A 24,992-nucleotide genomic window follows, 5' to 3' on the forward strand; every position below is an offset into this window, starting at 1 on the left:
CGATCCTTCACAATCATTTCATCAAAATTAGTCTGTGTACATTATTTTTTTTAATCTCACTGTCTAATTTGCTTTTCTTTATAACACACATACTATCTAAAATTATCTTTTAAAATATTTTTATTTATTCTTGGAGAATTCCAATATATGTATCCAATATATGTTGATCATATACCCCCAGTTCTCTCTGAACACTCCTCTAAACACACGTCTCCATTTTTTTTAGCCCCCTGAATCCAACTAATGCTGCTCATACGTGCACAGTTGTGGGGACATCCATTGAGTTGTTCACACACCAGTAATTCCACTCTTACAGCCTCGGACACAGCTTTCCTGGCAGCTTGGCAGTGTGGGATTCAGAGTTCACTGCTGGGTAAGACCCCTGATGTCTTTTCTCCCTCAGAAGCCTCCATAGCACCTTCTAACACTATGAAAGCTAGCTAGCAAGAGAGTTTCCCGGTCAGTTCAAGATTACATTATAGCTCACAAGGAAAGTGTGTGGTGTCTTCAGCAATGGGCTCTTATCGTCTAGTTCTGGTGGGCAACCCAAAGCAATGGCAATAGTCTGTATTATTTTGAGTGCCTCTGAGGCTTCTCTGATCCCTAACTTGTAGGGAGATAACTGTGCCCAGCATTGAGATTTTTATTTAATAGTCCGTCTTTGGGGAATATCATTGTCTACTCATGCAAGGTACTTCTGTTAAAACTCCTTTTTAGCCTATGGTAATACTAATACGTTTCCAAAGGTTCTTCATACATTCTTAATTTTAGTTAAATTGCCCCATTTTGTTTATATGTATAATGTCTTTCTTCTCTGTTAGAATGGAATCTCAAGTGCCAGGAAACTTATCTGTCCTTTATACTGCTGTACTGGAAAGAATTTTGAACAAGGCCTATCACATGCTAAGTCCTCAATGATTGAGTGTTCAGCTCCCCTAGCTGTCTTTGTTTAATCCACAAGTTAAGAGTACTTTGATGTCTCTTACAAGAACCAAATGCTCACAGGATTCTGTGGAATTGCTGTCTTTGGTTTGGAAATCATTTTGGTGTGAAATCATTTTGCAGCTGAAACAAAATTGTAATGTTAACCTTTGATTTTTAAAAACCTGTTAGGTAGGGATTTGTGTAACCTCATTTTAGAGGCAAGTAGGGTTAAGGAATTGGAATGACGAGACTTTCTCCCAAAGATGCAGGGGACTCCATTATCAAAATAGTGCTTTTAAATGATCATTATGCTTTACACACATGGTAGACACCCAACATGTTTAAAGATGACATATAATCTACATCAGAATTTCATATGAATTAGACTTTTTGCAGTGTGATTATGATTGAAACTATGTGATTTTGTATAAAGGCAGATGGAATGAGGCATGGATAAAGGGCAGGTGGTAAGATCATGAACAGTGTGGCACTGTAGAAAGAATGTGAGCCTCAAGTTTAATTCCCAGCCAAGGCCATGTTTCCAGTTCTGTGACCATAATTAAGGTTTATCCTTATTATTTATAAGGTGTAGGAAGCAAACAATATTTATAAATAACCATTTTACAGTATTTAGAAAATTAAGTGACATATGATATTGTAAAATGAATAGGTCTCTTGCCTTCTACAATTCAGTAAGTAGTATTATGGCAGACATTATTAATCACCCATCTAATATTATACTTTCATTTTCCTGGATAATAAAGCCCTGATCTTTTCCAGATTGGTAATATATGTACCTAGGTGATGAATCATGCTTGATCTAAGACAATTATGTGAATTCTTCTCATAATTCCATTTTCCTTTGTAACTACAAGCGGCTGATTCCAAATGATGACACTAACAGGAACTTTTCTCCTCATTTTCCCTTCCCCCTCGCCCCTTCTCTCTACCTTTTTCTCCCCTTCCCCACCTCACCCACTCTTTCCCCTTTTACCCCTTCTTCTCCACTTCATACTACCTTTCTCCTTTCTCTCCCTTTCTGTGTGTCTTTCATCTAAGATGAATGTGGAAACAAGAACTCATGAGCATGGAGTCTCTTGCATCTTTGGGAGAAAGTCTTGCCATTTTTGGCTTCCTAAAAAAAAAAAGAAGACACTTACTTGCACACAATTCACATTTACTTAGAAATCTGCTACTGTTATTTGCAACTGGAAGCATTTCTAGATGATGTTGGTGTGTGTGTGTGTGTGTGTGTGTGTGTGTGTGTGTGTGTGTTTGTGTGTGTGTGTGTGTGTGTATGTGTGTGTGTGTGTGTGGTGTCATAACAAAGGTTAGATCAATAGAGCTTTTAAAGATGATGGCAGCAGGCTATAAAATCCTTCAAAAGAAAGCTAGCTGTTAAGTGCAACCTGGATACCTATCAAATGAAGACAGGGACAGACTGCCAATTTATTTAAGGTCACATATTAAATGTAGTAGAAATTTGGATCTTTAATTGCATCAGATCTAATGTTCAGAATGCCATACTTGGCTGTACTTTATTGTGGAAAAGAATAATATGTGTATTTGTCAAAGCCAAGTTTAAGAAGAAATCTGCTTCTCATTTTTAAAGTTAACTTCACTTTCTTTCCTTTTATAAAGACTAAATATATTATGTTTATATTGTTGGATATTTGAGTAAAATATAAACAGCATTTACAAAGAGCTACACTAAAAATATATTTAACAAATTTATGTATACATACACACACACAGAAAGAGTCTGGCACAGTGATACATGTCTGTAGTCCTAGCATTTGAAAGGCTGAGGTGAGAAGATCACTTCAGTTCAGAAGTTTGAGACCAGCCTGAGGAATGTAAGTGAGATCTCACCACAAAAACAAAACAAAAAGTATATATGAGAAAAATTGCTAAAAATAAACTGATGCTTTCAATTAAAATGTTTCATTTTGTTAGGTACTATTTAAAATATGTGATGCTATATGAAATTTAGCCTCGTAAATTAAAAATAATACTCCTAAACCAAATTGTTCTCAGAATTCAAACTACAGAAAATTTAAAAGAAACACAGCAGTCTTAAGTATAAAGAACAAAACTGCATGTGCCACACTTTCTGACTGTAGAGTTTGCTACAAGACTCTGACAAGCAATGTATTTATTATGCTGGCATGAAACTAGAATAGAGACCAATTATATGGAATAAATAGCCCAGAAATCAATCCACACACCTATAGCTAACTGATATTAGACTAAGGTGCCAAGAATACAGAAGTAACAAGTCTCTTCAAAAAAAGCTGTTAAGAAGAGCAGATGTCCACGTGAAGAAGAATGATTTTATCTCCTGGCACATACTAAAGTCAGCCCCCATTGGGTAAAATACTGAAGTGGAAGACTTGAAACTGTGAACTTACCAGGAGACGTGAGAGGAAAGTTCCAGACCACTATTTTGGACAGTTCCTTCCTCCTTTTCTTCCTGAGGCCAAATGAGATTTGGAGCCAATCTATGTATCTGTTGTGGTTTGAATGAGAAATGCCCCCACAGGCTCTGCGTTTGAAAACTTGGTCTCCAGATAACAGAACTGTTTGGGAAGGTTACAGAACCTTTGGGAGGCAAAGCCCTGGCAGAGGAGGTGTGTTATGGGGCCAGGCCTTGGAGTTTTATAGTTCAGCCATGCTTCTTGTTCACTCAATTCCATTCTTTGTGTGTGTGTGTGTGTGTGTGTGTGTGTGTGTGTGTGTGTGTGTGTCTGTCTCTCTGTCTGTCTCTGTCTCTCTCCATCTCTGTCCTCTGGCCCTTCCTCCCCACCTCCTGACTATGAAGACAATGTGACCAGATAGCCTTATGGTCCTGTGCCCATGCCTTCTGCAACATGATGAACTATACCCCTTGAACTTTTTTGTTTTTGAGACATTCAAGGAAATTTAATACTGACAAGATAGTTCAAATTATTGAGGCATTAACATTTTCATACACTGTGGTGGTATGATAGAGCTTATAAGTTCTATAAGTGAAATATTATGACATCAAGGATTTACTTCAGGACAGTTTAGCATGGGGGAATGTGTGGTAGGGCCATAAACAAAACTTTGGCCCAAAGCTGATCCTTGTTGAAGCTGGATGCTGTCACATAGCAACTCACCATACCATTCAAACTAATTGTATTCACATGTGTAATTTTCTATAAGGTTAAAAAGATTTAACAGAAGGATATTTGAATTGAGCAAGAAGATATATCCATCCTAATTAAAGAAATTCAAATCAAAGTAATTATGAAGATTGCTTTTAAACTTAATAAATTGGGAATGGAAATAGAAACACAGTGTTATAAAACCTGGCCTCAGATTCCAGCGCAGGTCCATATGCAGCTCTAGAGTAGGGATCTGTCTTTGGAAGGCTTGATGTAACTTCAGAGTCTCACCTGGCATCCAGAAACTGACAGTGATTACACAGAACAGCATCACATCCACCCCATACTCCTATGTTAGTAATGACATCCTGGCAAGCAGCTGAGCAGTTCAGATCTAGCTTGAAGTGCCACTTTTTCTTATTTATCTACTTATTATTGCCAATAATTACTGCCAATAAAGTGATGATTGTTAAGATTGCTAATCTCATTCATAAAAGCTGAATGCATATAGTGGTGAAATGAAGAAGACAATAGATATGATTAATACAAATATTCAGGGAAAATGTGTTAGCTAAAGGACATTAGATAGGATTACTCTTTTAGCCTATAACTACTTTATAAAAATTTAAGTAATAACATAAGCAAGACTAAGAGAGATGCCATTGTAATTCTGGTTAGTACAGAACATGAAATAGATTGTAAGAGTTTTATTTAATTCCATTTAAGCCCCAAGTCTTTTAAGGAAACTCTATTTAGAAATTATTTACATCTTTTTTTTTTTTTTTAAAATCTCTCCCCCTTTGGTTGAAAATAGCTCTTTTATCCTGATTGCAGCCTTCCTTTTAGAACTCCTGATTCCAGTTTACCCCAACTCCTCCCAGTCCTTCCTCACACCCTCCACATCCAGATCCACCCTCTTCTTCTGTCTCTCATTAGAAAACCAACAGGCTTGAGTTTTGTGCATGGTGACAGATAGGGATCTATTTGCAATCCTCTGCATGTTGACATCCAGTTATGCCAGCACCATTTGTTAAAGATGCTTTCTTTTTTCCATGGTACAGTTTTGGCTTCTTTGTCAAAAATCATATGTTCATAGGTGTGGGAATTAATGTCAGGGTCTTCAATTTGATTCCATTGGTCCACATGTCGGTTTTTATGCTAGTACCAAGCTATTTTTATTGCTATAGCTCTATAGTAGAGCTTGAGATCAGGGATCATGATGCCTCAGAGGTTGCTTTATTATACAGGATTCTTTTTGCTATCCTAGGTTTTTTTTGTTTTTCCATATAAAGTTAAGTTTTGTTCTTTCCAAGTCTGTGAAGAATTGTGTTGGTATTTTGATGGGTATTGCATTGAATCTGTATATTGCTTTTGGTAAGATCACCATGCACAAAACTCAAGTCCAAGTGGATCAAAGACCTCAACGTAAATCCAGTTACACTGAACTTGATAGAAGAGAAAGTAGGAAGTAGTCTGGAATGAATTGGCACAGGAGACCACTTCCTAAATATAACACCAATAGCACAGACACTGAGAGCGACAATTAATAAATGGGACCTCCTGAAACTGAGAAGCTTTTGTAGAGCAAAGGACACGGTCAATAAGACCAAACAATAGCCTACAGAATGGGAAAAGCACCAACCCCACATCTGACAGAGGACTGATCTCCAAAATATATAAAGAACTCAAAAAGCTAAACATCAAAATACTGAACAATCCAATTAAAAAATGGGCTACAGAGCTTAACAGAGAATTCTCAACAGAAGAATCTCAAATGGCTGAAAGGCATTTAAGAAATTGCTCAACATCCTTAGTCATCAGGGAAATGCAAATCAAAACAACTCTGAGATACCATCTTACACCTGTCAGAATGGCTAAGATCAAAAACACTGAAGACAGCTTATGTTGGAGAGGATGTGGAGAAAGGGGAACACTTCTCCACTGTAGGAGTAGAAAATTTCTTAATAAATTAGAAAATTTCTTAATAAAGAAAAATTAAAAAAAAGAAAGAAGAGAAAACCAACAGGCTTCTAAGAGAAAATAATGAAGTATAGTAAGACAAAACAAAAACTAATACTCTGAAATAGGACAAAACCAACAGAAGGAAAAGAGCCCCATAGGCCTTTCCTTCCCTAAGCATCTGCTTGTCTGACATTTTGTCACAGTAATAAGAAAAGTAACTGAGGCAGCAGCACCCACCAATGACAGACAGATGGAGAAATTATATATTCATATGTAATGCTATGCGGGTATGTGAAAGAAGTAAATTCTGTCATTTTTGACACCATGAATGAACATGTTTGAAACAGCATATTAAGTGAAATTAACTAGGCACAGAAAGATCAGTATTACATAATCTTATTTATATATGGAATAATGAAATCATTGGTTTTTATAGAAGCAAAGAATGACATGGTAGATATCAAAAGATGAAGGGAGACATTGATTAAAGGACACAAAGATCCAGTTAGATAGAAGAATGAGCTCAAGAGATCTATTTTAAAACATAGTGATTATTCATGAATAATGGCATTATGGAAGAGAGGAACAGTGTGAGGTAAAATGCTTTATTTCAATTAGTTAGATTTAATTATTCCTTTGTGTATATGTATTTTACTTTTTAAAGATTTACTATATGTGTATAGGTGTTTTGTCTTCATGTATGCCTGTGTACCGTGTGCATACCTGGAGCTTGTGGAAGCCAGAAGAGGGTGTGGGAACCCTGAGAACTAGAGTTACGTATGGTTGCAAGCCAACATGTAGGTGTTAAAAACCTAACCCAGGTCCTCTGGAAGAACAAGGCCTTCATCTCCACCATTATGTGTATGTATTTTAAAACATTGTGTTATTTGTGATAAACACAATTTTATATGGAATCTAGATATTTACTAGTGTACAAGTGACAGATGTTGCTTTAAATTTTTCATTATTTTTTAAATCACTTTGTCTTTTTAAAAAGATATTTCTTATTATCTTATGTGTATGTAAGTCTCTCTCTTCCTCCCTCCCTCTCTCTCTCCCTCTTCTCCCCCCTGTGTGTGTGTGTCTGTGTGTGTGTGTGTGTATTATGTGTATGCAGATGCCCACAGAGAATAGCAGAGGATGTTGGAGTCTCTTGGAGCTGGTGTTACAGGTGGTTGTAAATCACCAGATGTGGGTGTTAGGAACCAAACTCAGGTCCTCTGGATAGTTAGCAAGCATGGGGCCATCTTTCCAGCTCTAAAGTTCTGTCTGTTTAACTATCATTTTCACCCTCCTTATTTTGTGACTGTGAATACCAAGTCTCAGATATATTAAATCATTTGCTTCAGAGGAGCTGAAACTTGAGCCCACAGAGACTGTCTCAGAGTCTTGTTCATGATCATCTGTGAGCTCCCAAGTTGTAGCATTCCTTATATTTCATATAATTATAGTTACAGCACTAATATGAGGTACCTAGCTACCCATTTTCTAAATGTTCCATTATCCTTTATCAGGATTTGAAGGTGTTTTTCACCATGATCTTCGACATACATGAACTTACTTACAAGTCTTCCCCTATTACCCCCAGAAAGGAGACAAATTAGGAGAGCCATTCTGTTCTTAAACAACAGAATGAAACTTTCTCTAAAGAATGTCCCAAACCAAATTTATTAGCTATCTTAAGAATAAATAATCAATTAATCTGCAAAGACAGGTTAAAAAGTTACTTCATTGATCACATTCTGCCTGCAAAATGCCAGCTTGAGTTTTGCCTTTTCTATCCATTTCAAGGCCTAAATTTCAAAGATTATTATATCTTAATTTATTTGGGGAAAACTCTTTTTATATCCATATTTGTGATTTAGAATATATGGCTAAAGATGAACACTGCTGCTCTCCATTTTGGAAATGAAGTATTGGCCTCAGAGGGAATGGGATAGAGTATCCTGTTTGTAGCATGACTGGATTAACTATGAAGTAAGAAAAAATAAAACCCACAAGGATGTAATGGAAAAGAGAAATATGAGAATTAAGTGTGGAAGGGAAGCAGGAGATCCAGAGAAAAGTCAAGAAACCAAGGTCTGGGAAGAGGAACTGGTATCCCAGAGCGTTGAAAAGTCTGATTCACTCCATCTCTTATTTATAAAAACCACAGTTTTAAAGAGTTTCCCAGAACTGACTCTGCTTGGATGCTCCCTAGGCATCAAGGAAATAAACAATTAAGCCTGGTTCTGGCCACATCCTTTGTCTCCTGGCATCTGTATCATCTCTCCATCCTCTAAATTTTTTGAGGTATTTCTGAAGTTAATTACTCATTTTCTCTTTGCATCTGCTCATCTCTGTATGTGTCGCTCTTTCTCCAGCTAGCATTTATTATGTACTCCAACACCCAGAAAGCCATTTACTCAGTTTTGGGGAGACCACAGGAAGGTTGCTAATGTGGCAGTCCCAGCCTGGTTGCCACGATTGTGCTTTTCTGTTCTCATTCTCACTTCCAAGCTTTCCTTTCAGTACTTCGTAATGGATTTAACTAACACAAATACCAGATCATTAGAGTCAATGGCACAGAAAAAAAAAGCTTATCTGGGTTACTCTGAAATATCCCCAGTCTACCTCTTCAACTGCCTTTCACTCACTAATATACCACAAATTGTCTGACCCCAATTGCTTACTAAGTATGACCCCGCAAACTTCTACTTGCTCAGTTTATGACTCAAATGGAGTCTTGTGTCCTTTGTCAAATGAAGAGTTTTGTCCATATTTTCTTCCACTTCTCAAACCTTGTTACATGTCTTCCTCTGTTTTTTGTTTGTTTGTTTTATTTCTCATCTTTCCCAGCAGTCACTCTCCTTCTGTCTCAACTTACATTGAAACCCTGTTGAGGACTGATTCTTTGATTTCCTCTTCCCTATTTTCTTTTTCTATTATAGACTAAATTGTGAGCCATCACACCCCAGGTACCAGAAAGATGTGATGGCCTAGTTTGCAGTACCTTAGAATGTGACCTTATTTGGAAACACTGTTGTGGCAGAGGTAGTTAAGTTAACATGAACTCATACTGAATTAGAGTGGGCCTGAATCAAATGCTCCTGGTGTTGCTAAAAGATAAGGATTATTTAAATGTAGGCACCCATATAGGAGAGGCAGCCATGGAAAGACAGCAGAGATTAGAGTGGGGTTGGTATTTGCCAAGAGCATCTGGGATTCCAGAAGGTGCAGCTTTGTTTTAGCATCCACAGGAAACTAAAGCAGAATTTACTGCTTTTTATCTAATTAAAAAGGAAGGTTTTAACCTTAACAGAGTAAAATTATATATAACAAAAAGTTATTAAGTAAGAATTATAGTAACAATATCCAATCTATTTGTATTTGGCAAAATTAAAGAAAATAGTCTATCATCTGTCTTATCTTTATGAACCCAAAGTTTTTTTTATCTAATTTACCTTTTATCATAACTAAGGAAAACTTTAACTATCTAGGCTTCAACTCCATCAAAGACCCCAGAAAGGTGAAATGTTACCCAATGACAGGGACATCTTGATGCCTGGACAGTCACCCAGCATTCTTCTGTAACATTGGGGCATCCATTTTTGGCCCATAGGCCTATAATATCTGACAGACTTTTTTTTTTTAGTTTAGAAGTAAGGAATTTTGAAGGACTGTCCTATCTTGTCTTGGCAAAACTTAGCTGCTGTGGATATCCTATGTGCTGTGAATATGTTGCTCTGACTGGTTAATAAATAAAGTGCTGATTGGCCAGTAGCCAGGTAGGAAGTATAAGTGGGACAAGCAGAGAAGAGAATTCTGAAAAGAGTCAGGAGTCACCATCCAGTCACAGAGGAAGCAAGATGTGAAGGCAGAATTGAGAAAAGGTACCAAGTCATATGGCTAAACATAAATAAGAATTATGGGTTAATTTAAGATGTAAGATCTAGCTAGCAAGAAGCCTGAGCCATTAGGCCATACAGTTTTAATTAATATAAGCCTCTGTGTGTTTACTTGGGTCAGAGTGGCTGCAGGTCCTTGGCAGGACTAGAGAAAATTCCAGCTACGTTTGGCAGTTGCCTTTCTTGTATCCTGTGAGTTCAGTTTGGACAGTAACTGTCAGTAATTGAAGCAAGAGTACTTTCTTTGCCCACATGGCTAGTTTTGCCATCATAAAGGAAGCAAACTCCATATGGAGTTTCTTTAGTGCTCATAATCTTCTTTAGAAGTGGATCAGTGTCACCAGGAGCAAATGCATCTCATGTCAAGAAAAGTCTAAGTTATTAAAACATTTTAAGTGCCTATATTCTATAGATCTTTAAAGTGTTTGAAGATTACCTATCCATCTGAAATATATCTCTGTATACCTAGAAGACCTAACATGACTATGATTTAGACTATTATAGATGACTATTAATCTGTATTTTAAATTATACATTACATTTTTAAATGAGTTGCATAAACACAACCCCTAAACAAGAGTAGAAATATACATACAGTATACAACATTAACTTTTTTTTTTTTGAGACAGGGTTTCTCTATGTAGTTTTGGTGCCTGTCCTGGATCTCACTCTGTAGATCAGGCTGGTCTTGACCACATTAACTTTAAATTTGAATCAATAAACCAAAATCTATAACAATGTATGGATTGGGTGCCAGATGACAAGTTGGGTGCCAGATGTAGCATGAATTGTTAGAACATCTTATTAATAAAAATAAACCCAGAGCCAAGTATTGAGGTGAATGCTGAAAGATTCGAGAAACAGAATAAGCCAGCCAACCTCACTTCACCAATTCCTCAGCTGATCCTGTTTCCTCAGACTGGAAACCTCTGTGTCCTCATCCAAATGGATCTCAGCTGAACTGCTGCTAAAAGCCTAAAAGTTTAATAAGCCTAGTTCCTGGTCCTCTCGCCTTAAATAACTTTCTGCTTCCTGCCATCACTTCATGAGATTAAAAGCATGTGTCACCATGCCTGACTGTTTCCAGTGTGGCTTTGAACTCACAGAGATCCAGATGGATCTCTGCCTCCGGAATGCTAGGATTAAAGGCATGTGCTTACCACTGCCTAACCTCTATGTTTAATATTATGACTGTCTGTTCTCTGACCCCCAGATAAGTTTATTGGAATACACAATATATCAACCACACTAGGAGTTGCTTTTTTAGTTTAAAAGTAGATCCAACAACCTACCCTTTTATCCTATCATTTCTGCATCATATCCCCCTTTCTTCTTTTATAAAGAGATCTTGGAATTTAACTTCTTTGTTTAGCCTTTTTTTAAAAAAAAAATTATGACCAATAACATTTTGTAACCAAATCCCCTTAAATGAATGAATATCCATAGGCCATTTTTTTTTTTTTGGAATGTGGGTGTAGTTTTCTAGGCTGCTTTCTGTTGATTGGAAGTACTGGCAATCTTTGGTAGACCTTGAGAAAATTTAGAATAGTTGTTAAATCTTGGATGGAATATTCTGAGAGGGTGCCTCATCTCAGTCAGTAGCCTTGAAGCCGCTTTGGATGTTAGATCACCTGGGCTGTTTTTATTGGTGTCTCATCCCTTGTTCTGGAAATACACAAACTTTTAAAGATAACATACTTATCTGTATTAATACAAATATAGATTGTGCATTGTATATAAGTCAGCCAAAGACAATTTTTTGTTTTATGTTTGAGCAGGCAAAATATACATCACCTATCCTGTATTTGGTTTTAGGTTTACTTCTTTATGTCTATAGAGAGGATTTCAGGGGGTCTTCCCCAATCAAACCTGATTTCCATAGCCTCTCATTTCCTGTGGAAATTAAAATATAACCCCTTCCCCAAAGTAACATATCTCTTGACTTACATTTTGAAGTCAAGACATCTTTAAAATATATAGGTTGGTTCAATTTAGTAGCTTTTATAATCAAATGTCTCTTAGCAGTTATCATTTGCTCATTAACAATAAAAATAATCTAAAGATAGCACAATAACATATAGGATCCAGACTCTCTGTGTATTTCTCATCTTTATGTGCCTTATTATAATTTGATTTATTACTCTATTTTTTCTTAAGGACTTTTGTAGTGCAAATCCTAATTGGTCTTAATAATAAAAACCTGGAGCCAGATAGTGGGGTAAATGCTGAAATATCATAGAGACAAAGGAGCAAGCCACAGCCACCTCTCACTTTTCCAACTCCTCAGCCTGAAAGGACTGAGCACCTGTCTCTAACCTGCCTTATCACTTCCTCTCTCCACCCAGCCATCTCACTTCCTGTTTCCTCCTCCCAAGTGCTGGGATTAAAGGCTTGTGTCTCCCAAGTACTTCGATCCAAGGCATGAGATCCCAAGTGCTGGGATTTAAGATGTGTGCCATCAATGCCTGGCCTCTAGTGGCTAACTCCATACTCTGATCTCCAGGCAAGCTCTATTTGTTAGAGCACAAACAAAATATCACCACAGACTTGACTTTATTTTAAAACTGTATTTTTAAATCTAAGACTGTATATATTCTTTTTCTTTTCTCTCCCAAGCCTAAGTACATTTTCAAATATACTGTAACCCATTTAGAGGCTTTTTTTGGTCTGAATATGTCCTTACTGTGCATCTTTAACCCTTTCTGTCTACATGAGCAAAAACCCTAAACCTTCCATGCATTGTATTAGTGGAGCTCTCAAACCCACAGACAGCGGCTGGGAGAAGCCTCTCTGTACTGCGGCTGATGTGAGAGACTGTGGACCTGCCACACATTTAGCTCAAGGCTGCTCACTGATGTGTGTCTGTACCATGGCCTGCATTTGAGACATGAACTAGGAAGCTGTTCTTGGCTCCATTTCTGTGTGCCTAGACCACCATCCCCCCCTTTTTAAAGCTTTCTCAGGCTTTATGTGAATGTATGTATGCCTGCCACATTGGGTGCCACATGTAGGTGGAGTTTTCCTGTCCTGACCATGCACTCCTGTCCTGTCAGCTGCTTACAAATTACCACACAGAGACTTAATATTATTTATAAATGCTCTGCCAATAGCTCAGGCTTGTTACTAGCTAACTATTACACTTAAATTAACCCATATTTCTACTTATGTGTTGCCACATGACTCATGTCTTGTTACCTCATTTTTTACACATCTTGCTTGCTCAGCAGCTGGTCAACATCTCTTGTGACTTCCTTGACTCTGCCCTTCCTTCTACCTGTCTTGCCCAATCTCTTCTTGCCCTGCTATTGGCCAATCAGTTTTTTTTTATTAACAATGAGCATAATCCACAGCACCAATGACTTTATTTACTGTGGATATCCTGATCACTGTCAAATGTCCTACATTCTGGTACCAAATTTACTGCTTTCCATCTTTGTATGCTAAAGGCAGTGGAAATATAATACATACAAAACAGAACTCAACCTTGCTATTTTAGTATTCTATAGCAAAATATATTTTCCAATACTAGAGACCATTACATTTTGCAACCATTACTTTTTCATCCTTATTGCAATTCGATACTATAACTTCTCCCATTGGGACTGGAGGATCTGTACCCATCCTTAGATCTGGTGGGCCTTTGTGACTACCATTACCAGTGAAATGATTGAGGCCAGAAGTGACTTTATGTATTTTCCATGTCAAGGTCATAAATATCATTCACTCCCACCTGATCCATGTGGAACAGTTGCTATTGAATTCAATCTACCATCCTACCTAGCAAAGCCTGGGCTACCTTGGGGGAACCACCTTTAGGTGGTCAGACCTATAATCTCCCCAAGCACTTGAATGAGTAAATCAGACTCAGCCACCATTTGATTACACCACATGAGACATTCTGAGAAAGACCCATGTAGTTCAGCTTCCAGAAGGGATGATGGTAAAATAAGTCATTTTAAGCTGTTAAATTTTAGAATACACCACTATGAGGCAATAGATTACTGGGACCACTGGATAGCTTGCTTAATGAAACATTTACTAAATTACATGTGTTTTAATTCTACCCATCTGGAATTCTTCCTTCCAAATTATTTTGAAAACTTACTCAATTCTTTAAATCTTGTCAGTTCTATCTCATCATGACTTTTGGTAATTATGTTCTATTCTTATGAGCCATGTCCCCACCTTATTGAAGCCCTTGCTATAATGCACATAAGAATGATGAATATGTAAAATGAGATTTATCCATCTCTCAGTCCATCCATCCATCATCCATTCATTTATTTCCTCAATATCTATTCCCTTCCGATGTCACTCTATTTGTGAGAAAATAGTGAATGTGTAACTTTTCTTAATTAAAATCCCCCTTAATTAACTCCATTGTCTTTTATCTAAAGAGTTTACAGAATCTTTTGGGAACAACTTCAATAATAAAAGCAAAACACATGTTCATGAAGCTGGAACTTCAATTGTCATGTACGTCATTGTGCTGTGCTTTCACAATAATACTGGAAAGTAGCATTTATTGTTCAGTAAACTGATAGATTTCTCACCCAAGTTTATGACTAATTAGTCATATTCCTCAGTATAGGTCTAAGTACATTGATTCTGAAGTTTGTTTTCTTTTTATAGACACAAATATTGTCTTCTTTTACTATTGCTGGTCAACTCTTTAGTGACAAGTGTACTTCCAACATTGCCGTACCAAGCATATGTTCAGTGATGGGAATATCTGAATAGTCCACTCTAAGCCCTTACAACTTTCCTACCAACTCTCCAGATTTCACTTCCCTCAGGGGCTTAGTGTACTATACGTTATTTCTCTTCCATACAATTATTTTGAGCAACACGCACGTTGAGATTTCACGAGAATTTTGTAAATGAGACTGATTGGGGAGAATATTCATTAGAGATAATTCTGCATTCATATATGACTCACAGTGGGGGGGGGAGCCACAGCTGAGTCTGGAAGAGCTGTGGCATCTGTGTGAGGGTCTGTGTGTCTGTGTGACTGTGAGAATACATGCACATGTGCTGTCTGAAGAATGAGGAATCTGGGGCTGGAGCTGTTCTGGGTGTTTTGATTGTCTGCCTGTCCATGTGTTCATAGGTACACATGTGGCTTCCCATGGGTGTGCCAGTCCTGTCTGTGTATGGGCTCCTCTGCACATGTGGGACTGCTAGAGGAAGAGCCAACTTCTAAACAGCTTTACAGACTTCCCTCCAGGACGCAAGACTAAGTGTAAATGATGTCAGAAGCATAAATGAAATTAGCTACTGATACCTGGGAAATTTGGAAGAGTGAGGAAATAGACTGCGCAACCCTTCTGGCCTTTGCCTCTTGTGTTTCTAATATTAGAACAGTCTTTTCCACACTTCCACTCGTTATTTATCTGTCCACATAAGTCTTTTTCTTTTTCTTTTTTCCTTGTGTGTCATCAAACTAACAATCATTGCCGTGTTTCTGCCTCTAAAAAGGAAAACAAAATGATCTGTGAGATCCAAGGCAGACATTCAGAAATGTCTATGAAGCTAACGGGCCTGATATTTGTTCCACCACACTGAATCATCAGGCAGTCTCCATCCCTGGTGATGTTTTCCAAAGCTTCACCCTGTCCCAAAGTCCCCGAACCAAAAGGTAACACCATAATGGGAAAAGTGGTATAGTAACAGATGTATTAACAAGAGAGCATGAAACTAATCAGTTATCTGAGTGAACTGGTTAAAAAATATAAGTTCTTTTTGTCCTATATTGAAGTAAAACTTGCAAGACGTTTGCCAAGATGAAACAGCAATAGAAAATACCTGAAAATTATGGAATGGATAGTTTGCACTAACACCTATGTCATAATATCCCTTTCCAAATATTTTAACTGATATTCACTTTGATAACCCTGATATTTGAATCAAAAAGCTGCTTTTTTTCCCTTTACATTTCTATAGTTTTTGGGCAACTAAGGAAAGTGAATTTGCACTTGAGAGAGAGAGAGAAAGTAGAAAAAAAAGTAGATAGAGAAGATTGACTCAACATGGCTAAGAAGTTTTGGTACAGTTTTATTCTGTTGAATGCAGCAACCACAGTGGGGACAGCAGTGAGTGCTTAACTTGGAAAGAGAGGAAGCATATTTTGCTATCTGTGGGAGTAAGTAAGCCTGAGACAGGCTATAATATGTGCATGAACTATTTGGGAGCCCACAAGTTCCAGCTGAGGTCACCTGGGTGCAATTTCGTGTAGGCAGTTCTAGAATGTGATTTCCATTTTAGTAATTGGAACCCAGTGAACCCAGTTGTGTTATAATTGAGAGAAAAAGTTGAGGTCATAGAAGATGTTCAGTCTGGATATGTAGCAAAAGGAACTACAATGGACAAGTTAAGACACTGAAGTTGAGGATCCAAAGGCTCTGCTCCAGGGTGGTATGGGACAGTGAGAATTACCTGTAGTCCCACCTTTAGAACAAATACAAATTATACACAAGGTCATATCTATTTCTGTTTCCCAATTCTCTGTTCACTAAATAGACTCTGGAAGGAATATCATTTAAGATAAGCACAGCAAGGCACAGGTTGTTATTGTTGGTAGACTACTCTCTTATGAGTATAACTAACTTGTGACATGTTCCTCCCAGTTAATGACAGTAGAGATACATGGACAGATCCAGAACTGCGAGGGCTTTTGATGAGCAAGACACTGGCTTTCCTCTGGGAAGAGCCTTACTATTATTCTACTGCCATGTCCTTGTGGAGAAGTAATCTATGGAGAGAGTTAAATATTAACGAATGGATCTTTCCAACTTTTCCCTTCACTAACATGAAGATTTTATCTTGGCTTATTTAAGCTACTTCTCCTACTCCGCTACTATAGTCCTGATTTTCCTGTATAGATTTTGGGATTCTGAGATGGAGTGCTAAGAGGAAGATGGAGTAGAGATGAGGAAATAGGAAGCACAAAATGTTCAAAACTAAATGAGATTTTGCTCAAATTTTAACAAATTTTGTGCAAAGATTAGCTGTGATCTGTGAGAGATCTGAATTAGGGAGAGACCTTGCACCAATTTCATGCAGTTAAGGTATCCCAAAGTATGTAATATTTTGAAATTATTGTGATGGGATAGAATGTGCTTTTAAATATAACACTGGTTATGAACCAAAGACAAGGAAGATTTAGAAAGACTTTGTATCAACAGTATTGCTTATTATCCTACCTTATTTATCTTAGAACATTTTGTTGATATTTTGATATTATGACTCAACATTTAATCAGGAACTCTTTATCCCTTTCCCATTGCTAAGCATGACACTTTTATACCAGACTGTTCTACACTAACCAAAATCACCCAGCTACCTACCATCTATGTTGACTGGGATGCTATGTACTTTTCTTATTTTTATATTTAAAATTTTTATCATTCCCAACCATGAATCTTTTCTAATATATGTTGCTTTGCATTTGATAAGACAATCCCTCTTGACTTTGCCCTTCATTTAGATAAATTTTTTATTTTATCTTCTAGATTATTTCCTTCCTTAAATTCCTTTCTTATTAGTTGCATCTTCCAGACTTGCTCTTACATCTTTTTCTGTGGTTTCCATTTCTTTTTCTATTCCAAGTTATTAGAAATAAACTGCACCATATTTTTCTGACCTGTTGAAATTTTATTTTGACAATTTAATTTTAAATTCAACCTGATGCTCCATTGTATTATATATCAGTGAAATCAAAAGTGCTGTTATAACTATGGCCTTCTTTCCAAACTGCTTCTAACAAACTGAGTTTTGAACTCTTGCTGGTCTGCATTTTATTCTTGGTTACTGTTCTCTTGGCTCTTTCTCCAATTTAGAGTTCTATTTATGACTTTTGACTTAGTCATGGAAATTCCTGAATGCTTGTAAGCTACTATATGCATCTCTTAAGACCCTACAGGGACAGTGCCCTTCTGTGCACTGCTTATCATCATGTGTTGTTGTCTGAAAATTACAGTATGGAAGAATCCCCTGGTATAGTGCTAATAACTTTTCGTGTTTGAATTACTTCTTTCATAGATGAGGAACCCTTAGGTGAAGTAAAAATAGTAAGTTAATAGTAGAAAATACAATAGCCACTGACCCTGACCCTGCATTAACGATGAGTGTCATAAAAGCAGGCAGCTCTTCATAATGCTGTAAATTCTGTAAGAGCAGGCAGAGTGTCTAAGCGTAAGGTGGGATGCCTCACTTCTGTTCAAAGCTAGGTCAGAACAATAAAGCTGACAGTATTAAATACTTTGCAAGGAAGAGGACACATCTGCTGCAGATGCTTGTTGAGAAGTTAGAGAACAGACACAGGGAAGTATTTCCAGAAATTATGGGTGCATGCAGAAGCCATCCCTTTCACATTCCTGTCTCTGCCTCTCATACCACTCATGCTCTCTGCCATTTCAAAGCCATTAGCAGTAGTGCATGGCGGTTAAGAGCCTGGACTCTAAAGTCAGACAACCATGGATTTAAATTTCTGCCTCATTCTGCAGGGACTTTCATCCACACAGTCCCCTGTCATAAAATCATGATCTTGGAAAGAGTGCGCCTATTCTCTTCACCTTGCTCTACTCTTATAATCTGATCTCATGTTCTGGATTTTAACCTCATGCTCCCATAATCTAGGACTTCTGGTTGACTTCAGTTGATAGCCTCAGCAGGAAATATGGAGGATGAGATATGTGGGGTGTATGGCCTCCCACTTTTTGCCTAGATTTTCTTAAGACAGGCTACATCTTTTCACAAAGGGAATATCTGGAAGACAGTCTTCTTTCACTTAGCTCTCTTTCCGGATTTTAGGGATCATTCCCATCTTTCCAAAAGGTTTAGGAATGGCAATGGCCCCAGCATTCCTAGTAGCAAGGTACTATGTTAATCCTTGTGATCTTTTACTCTCTGGTAAACAGTTTTTTTACTAAATGTTCCTCTAAGTAGTCTATCTTGAGTGAGTCATCTGCTTCCTGTTGAAACCCAATGAGCACATTTGTCAAGACTCAATTTCCTTCCTGAAAATGGGCAAAAGTGTATTATTTGCAGATTTGGGTGAAAATTAAGTAAGACATTGCATTTAAAGCATTAATTATGGCGTACAGAAAACACTTGATGGGCCAGTAAGATAGCTTTGCTGGTAAAACCGGCATGGTAGAAGGAGAGAACTTACTCCTGCAAGTTGTCCTCTGACCTCCACATGTGTACTGCAGATTATATGTGCATTCAGACATATGTGACACACCCATTAAGTTAATAAATACATTTATAGAAAACACTGGGTAAGTATCAACTACTGCTATTGACAATAGCAACAAAATTCATTTTAAGATAAGTTCACCACTGTTGATTATATTTAAAAATCCCGCTTCCCAGTATTTATGCATATAGAATTTTTTCTACATTAGCTTTTAGTAAGCTATGTTTGTTTCTAAATCTTTCTTTCTTTTCTCTTGTCTTCTTATTTAAATTGACTGATTTTTTTTAGATGATGACTAGCAGATAAAACTAGAGGCGTATTTGGTGGCAGGGGTGTTGGTGTTGGTGAGACAGAGTTTCTCTGTGTAGCCCTGGCTGTCCTGGAATTCTGCAGACCAGGCTAGCCTCAAACTCAGATTTCTACCTGCCTCTGCTGGGATTAAAGATGTATACTACTGTGCCTGGCAGAGGAGGGTGAGCATTTATTGTTAAGCATGCTGAGAAAGATTGTGGTTTAAAATAGAGGTGTGAGTCAGTCCATAGCACAACAGTTCAATCACCACACACACATGAAAGTAAAACGAACTAACAAAGAGTTCCTTGAGGCCAGAGATTGCAGCTCAGTGGAAGAGTATTTGCTTAACATGCACAGGGTCTTGAATTCCACCTCCAGAACTATCAATAAAACAAAATAAAATTGCATATGAAGAATTAGTACCTACTCAGGACAGGGATGTACAACAGCTTAGTGATTAAGTAGTTTCTATATCCATGAGTATGAAAGCAAAATATATCTACATAAATAGAATAAATCCAAACAATGTTGGAATGTCAAGTTCTAGTAGGAGTCGGTAAGATGAAGTCACAGACCTTAGCTTTCCTTATTTGTAATTCTATTACTTATTCCCATGGACATACAAGCCAACAGAGGCTGCCCAGTGGCAGTCCTGCATACCAGTGGTACCTAACACCCCCAACCTTCATTCTGTGATGGTCTTAATGCTAAGCACAGCTTGGTACAAGGAGGAGTTTCAGACATTTCAGCAACAGATGTAAGGAAATACTCGTCTGTTTTAGCAAAAATGTGGTTGCCATAGGCCACCACGGTAAGAACCAGAGGACACCATGCTGATTAACGGAAACCAGATGCTCCGGTAAAGGAAGCCATGGATAAATATGAATTATTTTCAGCTGAATGATCTTCAATTGTCTCCCTTAATGTTGAGCCCTGGTTTGCTGCCATAATATCTCTTTGGGTGCTTAGAGAAGAGAGCAACAAAGGGACAGCATTATCGAGTGATTTATGGAGACATGCGCAGGGGTCACCTGTGGTATGTGAGAGAGAAAGGGAGGGAAAAGAGAACAGAGAGAGAGAAAGCCAGAGAGCACATGAGAAAGATTGAGAATGAACTCAAGATCAAAACAAAAATCACAGAAAATACAGTTATGAGAGTAGAGTCCTGGCTAGGCGCCAGAAGCCCTGGGTTCCAGTCCTTATTTTAGTATTGACTCATTGTGACATGTGGAGCCAATTCAAAATATCATTAGTATTAATCCATTCCCTCAGGCTCATTATGCTAAAAGTCTTCTGCCATTGCTGTGGGGCAAATCTTTGTAAATTTCCTGGCTTCTAGGGATACCATGAGACTTCATAGTAAAATGATCCCTTTTTCTAGCCTCAAAGCTCCATGTGTGATTGCTTCATTATCTTTTCGTTCCGTCCCACAGTTAAATGTCCGGAAGGCACAGAGCCACAGCCATCATCGTTTTTACTCTGCATTACATTTCCTGAAACTTTCGCCTGACCATCTTCTCCTTCATTGAACCACTACCCTCAGCTTAAATGATGGTGCTTTGGTAAGTGCTGCATTTTTGCCTTTCAAAACTAGGTGTGGCAAGAAATAGTGAGAAAACTGTTTGGGGGACATATAGTCCTAAAGGGAAGAATCACTTGTAGTCTTTTCCATCTCTTTCACTGAATCTTTCTAAATTACTCTCAGTTTCAACGGCCACAAAAACATCTCTATCTGACTGGGCTTCCAAACTCAGACTTTTTCTCAGTCTCATCTCAAGCTCCATTCCAGTTCATCTCATTCCACTTAAAGACAGTTTCTGTTTATCTGGAAATTCTGGTTGGTGGTGTCTCGTCCTCTGATCAAGTTTACCATTCTGCAGCAATAACTAACTGTTAAGAATCAGGAAAAAAGCCGGGCGGTGGTGGCGCACGCCTTTAATCCCAGCACTCGGGAGGCAGAGGCAGGTGGATCTCTGTGAGTTCGAGGCCAGCCTGGGCTACCAAGTGAGTTCCAGGAAAGGCGCAAAGCTACACAGAGAAACCCTGTCTCGAAAAACCAAAAAAAAAAAAAAAAAAAAAAAAGAATCAGGAAAAGTTTATTACAGGAGCTGTGATTGAGGCCAGATTCTACCCACTTGTGCCTCCCCAACAAGCACTTGCTTTTTTCATTTAACCTAAACACATGATTCACAATGAGAGAAAACATGATACTTTTCTTTCTGTGACTGGCTTACTTCACTTAGTATGATAATCTCTAGTTGCATCTATTTCCATACAAAGAGTGTATCTTTATTTTTTCTTTATATATGTATAGTTATAAAGAGAAGGTTCATGCATACGTGTATCTGTGCGCATTTGTTGTTGAACACCCGGGTTAGTTTTATAACTTAGATATCATAGGTAGTTCTAGAATAAACACTTATGACAAGTGGTATTTTGTCTTGGTGCTATTTAGATAAATATTCAGAAGTAGCATAGCTGAGTCATATGGTAGATTTATTTTTATTTTTATTTTTTGGACTAGTTTACATTCCCACTAGCAGTATAAAAGGGTTCTCTTTTGTGCACATCTAAGACGGCATTTATGGTTTCAACAAACACTCCTCCCATCAATTCTTTCCTCCTTGTTGGTATTATAGCTTCTAGATAATTACTGCATTTAGATAATTTCATCAAAGCACAAAAACTTGTTACTATTTCTTACAACTTAAAAATGAAATGCATTCATTTTCTAGGGTTGACATGCCAGCCACTGGACAGCATTAAACAACTGAAATTTATTTTTCCCAATTCAGTTGGCAGATTTGGTTTCTACTGGAGCCTCTCTCCTTGGTTTGCATATGGCTCCCTTCTTGTGATGTTCCCGTATGCCCTTCTTGTGTGTATGGACATTCCTGTTGTCTCTCTGTCTGATAGAATATTTCCCCCTTATAAGTAGACCAGTCAGATTGGATTAAGTCACCCTAACACTCTCCATCCTAACTCAGCTACCTCTTTAAAGACCCTACTACAAATACGGCCATGCACTCCGAATAGGAACAGGGGTAGGAATAATTAATTGCATGGTGTAAACGTAGAACTCTCTCTCCCTCCCTCCCTCCCTCCCTCCCTCTCTCCCTCTCTCTCCTTCACATCAATTACTGTCCTCTTAGCCAGAAAACTTCTCCAAAGAGTATGTATTTTTATTATATCAGATTTCCTCTTTCCTATTCTCTTTAGCTTTATTCCACAAAGCCATTTTTTTTCACTGCTCTGCAAACACCACTACAGTGGTCAAGGACTCTAGCAACCTTATTGAGGAATCCAGTAGTTATTTTCCACAGCCATGTATATGACACTAATACCCTACATAAGTGATTTTTCTTGGTGTTACCAGTGTTTGAATCTAGGGCCTTGCGCTTGGTAAACAAATGCTCTACCACTGACTTACAAGTCTAGCCTCAGTTGATTGTTCTTTATTGATAGTCTATTAACTAAGCTTCCAGACATTACGTGGCATTGGTTTTCTTTCTTATAACTTCATTTTTAACTTTTAAAAACAGCTTATAAATTACTAGATTTCCATATAGAATTCTGTACATTTTAAGTTGCAATATAATTACATCAATTTTCCCTCTAACCTCTCCCAAGTGCCCTCCCTCCAATTCCTTCCATGTCATCCCAACTCTCAAATTGATAACCATTTCTCCCTAATTATTCTTCTTCAATCACAAATATATAAATACAACCTGCTGAGTCTGGTCGTTTTTTTTACTGTTGTTGCTGTTGTTGTTTGTATGTATATGGTTTCAGGGCTAAACAGTTTATACTGAACAACCAATTAGGGCTAAGAGAAGCTAACTCTTCCTCTCTCAGCAGTCATCAGTTGCTTCTAGTTCCTGATCCCATGAGATTTTCACCCCTGTAGCATTAGGGTGTCTATTGATATTAGCATCGTTCAGATCTTGTCATTTCTATGAGAGACTGTTTCAAAAAGGACTTCCTGATATTCTGGCTCTTGGAATCTTTCTGTTTCCTCTTCCATAGATGTCAGAGCTGCGATGTAGATATTTCTGTTGGCACTGGGATACCTATAATGCATGGATCCCCGCATTGTGTCTAGTTGTGTTTTTCTGTGACAGTCTCCATTTGCTGTAAGGAGAGGCTTTGAGGAGGGGGAGCTACACTTACCTGGCAAAGGTGACTCACAAAGCCTAGTTTTTTTTTTTAATTATAAAATCTTGAAGTCTATTCAGTAATGTATTTTGAATATTCGTGCGTTTGTTGCAATTTATCTGAGCTCATTCTCCACAACCTAAACCCTCCAAAATCCATACCTCCAAATGCATTTAATTCCATATGACCTAACACTACTCAAACTGAATCCCTAAAAAATCCATTTCATAATTTGACTCTCTTTCATTTATTTTTTGATAATTTCATGCTAATTAACTCTTAAACTCTTACTAATTTTTTTCATAATTTAATATTTTTCATATGTATTTCACTTTGGTAGCTTCCCACCTCCTGCACCTCCTAGTTCAATCTCTTTCCTGGGCCTTCCACCAAGCAGTATTCCCTTTTCTACCTCGCTCTATTGTTGCCTCCCTTCTGCCACTCACCACCGCCACAGAGCCTCCCTTTTTGACAGTCACCCAAGCCTCTTTCTAGTTTTCTGGACTTTCCTCATATTTACTCCCACCTGGATATGCATATTTAACAGTTAAAGACTAGGAGCCACATGAAAGAGAAAAAGTTTCAGAGCCTGAGTTACTTCACTTAAAATCAATGCCTTCCAGTTTTTGTTGTCTTCCTGGTTGCATTGGCACAGTCCTTTAGCTGTTCCTCCTCTTTTAGTTTGGTTAGTGTCATAAAAAACCCAGATACTCTTCTCTATTCATTTTTTTAATGAACATACCCATAATTTTAAATGTCATCATATACTACATCCTAAAATTTTTGTGTAGCCTTCTCTCTTGAATTTCAAATACCCATGTATCATCTTCATAAATCCATAATATATAAAGGATTGAATTCATAATCACAACCTAAAGCTGTCCCCTGCAATCTTCCTCATCTTAATCTTCAATGTCTTCATCTTTAAGGTTGCTTAAATCAACACACTTGACTCACCCTGATTCCTTTGATTCTGTATCTTATTCATCACGAAATTCTGTTGACCCTGCTATCAGAATGTCTTTAGAATCAGAGTCCTTTGATTCTGTATCTTATTCATCATGAAATCCTGTTGGCTCTGCTATCAGAGCGTCTTTAGAATCAGAGCACATCTCACTATCTTTATTACTATTCATTTGAGCCAAGACATGTTCTTCCCTTACTTGGATTACTGTAATTGCCTCCCAAGTGGTCTCCTTGATTCCACACTTGCTCTATAAAGTCTATTTTCAGCACAGAAGCCACAGCTATGCTTTTAAAATACAAATAAGATCACGTCACCTTTTGATCTAAACTCCTCTAGTAGCTACATATACCAGCCATTCAAAAAGCCAGCCCTTGCAATGAAAGAACCTTGATAATCGGCTATTTTTATATTTTTAGAAACCTTGTCTTCTCATATTCTCTCTCTAATTTACTGCTGTAGTCACATGGGTCTCATC

General features: G+C 37.7%; 1 long non-coding RNA gene across 1 annotated transcript in view; it reads left to right on the forward strand.

The window, feature by feature from the left end:
* The first annotated feature begins 235 nt into the window (after positions 1-235).
* The window catches only part of LOC131925023 (uncharacterized), a 29,527-nt gene continuing 4,770 nt past the window's right edge, over positions 236-24,992 (forward strand). Inside the window, exons 1-2 of the long non-coding RNA XR_009383128.1 lie at positions 236-373; positions 20,829-20,957. This is a non-coding gene — a long non-coding RNA (uncharacterized LOC131925023). The remainder of the gene's footprint in view (positions 374-20,828; positions 20,958-24,992) is intronic.

The sequence above is a fragment of the Peromyscus eremicus genome, chromosome 15 (genome assembly GCF_949786415.1).
Source record: "Peromyscus eremicus chromosome 15, PerEre_H2_v1, whole genome shotgun sequence".
Classification (NCBI taxonomy): Eukaryota; Metazoa; Chordata; class Mammalia; order Rodentia; family Cricetidae; genus Peromyscus; species Peromyscus eremicus.